The 2295-nt window shown below is 34.2% G+C and overlaps 1 long non-coding RNA gene across 2 annotated transcripts in view; it reads left to right on the top strand.

Moving 5' to 3' along the window:
* LOC106876477 (uncharacterized) overlaps nucleotides 1–2295 on the top strand; it is a 117628-nt gene that overhangs the window by 8826 nt on the left and 106507 nt on the right. The window contains exon 1 of one of the 2 annotated variants that reach the window (XR_008264639.1): nucleotides 1736–1836. The exons of the other annotated variant lie outside the window; for it this stretch is intronic. This is a non-coding gene — a long non-coding RNA (uncharacterized LOC106876477). Of the gene's footprint in view, nucleotides 1–1735; nucleotides 1837–2295 lie in introns of those variants that run through there. 2 annotated transcript variants of the gene reach the window in all.

Below are 2295 nucleotides of genomic sequence, written 5' to 3'. Positions count from 1 at the left end.
ATATAAAAATATATAATGGACGTTTAGCCCTGAATTCTCATGAATGTTCGCATTGTATTCATCACTATATTCATGTACTCACACTCTGAAACACATTAAAAATGAATTTAGTTAGTTCCGTCCTTGAACTTTTTCTCTTAAATTATGGTGACAAAAGATTTTTAACATTATTCCTTTCCACAGATTGATATTGAAATTAATATTTCATAACAATAACCCATCATATTTTTGATTCGGCTCATTTTTCATTATAACTCTCACCGAAATCAAAATTATGTCTCTTGAAATTAAATTACGAGCGTAGGCACACGGTCGTATGGTTAACAAGTTATCTTCCCAATTCTATGGTTTCCTACTACGCGGCACCCTGGGCAAGAAGACATTTCTGCTATAGCCTCGGGTTGATCAAAGCCTTGTGAATGGATTTTCGCATACAAAACGTTGTAGAAGTTGTTCAGAGTTATCGTTCTTGTTCTCGGGTGGTAGGCTTAAACTTCCACCCGATTTAACTACACCATCAGGTTCTTTGGTGACTTTAGTTGGGGTACAGTTCGTTACAGACATTGTGGGTAGGTTACTGTCGGACTAAGGATACTATTTCCATTTGATCCTACCAGTCTGGAAGTGTCCTAAGCGTCTTACCACAACTCTGCTTCTCCCATTAAAATAAAAATAAAATAGAAACTTCTTTTAAATTATTTCCCTAATAATTAAGTTATAGAAGGGTGTATTAGTTTCGTTACGTTGTTGATTGCAAGTTGCGTGTATGTATGCCTATGTGTGTATTAATGCGTGTAAGTTTAGTATTATCACGTCCACTTTTGAGAAACTTACAGTCTATGCAAAGCAAAATTTTTTGCATGTATGCATTAATACATACATATACACACACACACACATGCATACACACATGCATACACATTTGTATATATGTATTGATATATGTATTCGCCATGTTGTATCGCTAGTCACTACACCTTTATTTTCTCTCCTTGTTTCTTTCTGTGTTCCTTTCTGTGGAAGAGCTTAGGCTCGAAACGTTAAAAACTTTCTCTATTCCCGAACGTTAACCTAATACATTTGTTTGTTGTCTACACCACCTGTCTTCGTCTTTTGTTTTTGTTTTTTTTTTGTGAATTCTTCCCCTATTGATATATGTATATGAGTGTGTGTGTGTGTGTGTGTGTGTGTGTATATATATATATATATATATATATATGTATATATATATATATATATATATATACACACATATATATATATACACATACATCTCTTGGTCGAGTTAGTCTCTTGCTACTCTGAGTATCGCCTGTGAATACATAGGGTCTTCAGGCAAGCCATGACAGTCAACACTAAACATATGTGTGTGTGCATACACACACATGCATACACACACACACACACGCACACACACACACACACACAAACACACACACACATACGCATACATGCACATATATAATTCAATGAACAGTCTGAGACCAACCATATTGTTACACCTGTTTTTGTGTATGTTTTTGTGTATGTATTGAGACAGGCAGGGCGTAAGGAATGCAATTGTTCAAAACCAAAACGAAGAGTTCGATACTCACCAGTGATTGAACTTCGTAGACCCTAATGTATTGATATCTATATACATACAAAGGAATGTCTATTGTATCTATTATTATTATTATTATTATTATTATTATTATAAGCACAAACTTGGTCGTTTCGTCGGCTTGTGTGCGTCCAGTCACCACTGCATGAAGCTCCCTGTTATGAAGGCTCTATGTATGGGTTCTAATGGGAGTCACTACGTGCAATTCTCCAACACACAAAGACTCACATAGGGTGAGCTATTTATTTCTTTATTTACATATTTATTAACTTATTTATATGTTTATTTATTGCATTTTCCTCGTTGTTATTCTTTTGCCTTGTCACCACCAAAACCCCGCCGACGCTTACAATTTTTGCAGCCATTTTTCCTTGTTATATGAATTATTCCGTCGTGGAAATCCAGTAATTTTAGAGGACACAAATGTACATATACAAATAACACAGGCATATATATATATATGCACATGAAAACACATTCACACACATATAAGAATGTGTGTAGGTATGTATCTATGTATGTGTGTTTTTGCATGTTTACATAGACATATATATAAATGAACAAATATTGTGTATCTCTATAAATACATACATACACACACACACACACACACACACACACACACATATATATATAAATGCATATATGTGTGTGTGCGTGTATATATATATGTATATATGTATATATATATA

This window comes from Octopus bimaculoides, chromosome 7 (assembly GCF_001194135.2).
Source record: "Octopus bimaculoides isolate UCB-OBI-ISO-001 chromosome 7, ASM119413v2, whole genome shotgun sequence".
Classification (NCBI taxonomy): Eukaryota; Metazoa; Mollusca; class Cephalopoda; order Octopoda; family Octopodidae; genus Octopus; species Octopus bimaculoides.
This window is presented reverse-complemented; position numbering and strand designations above follow the sequence as displayed.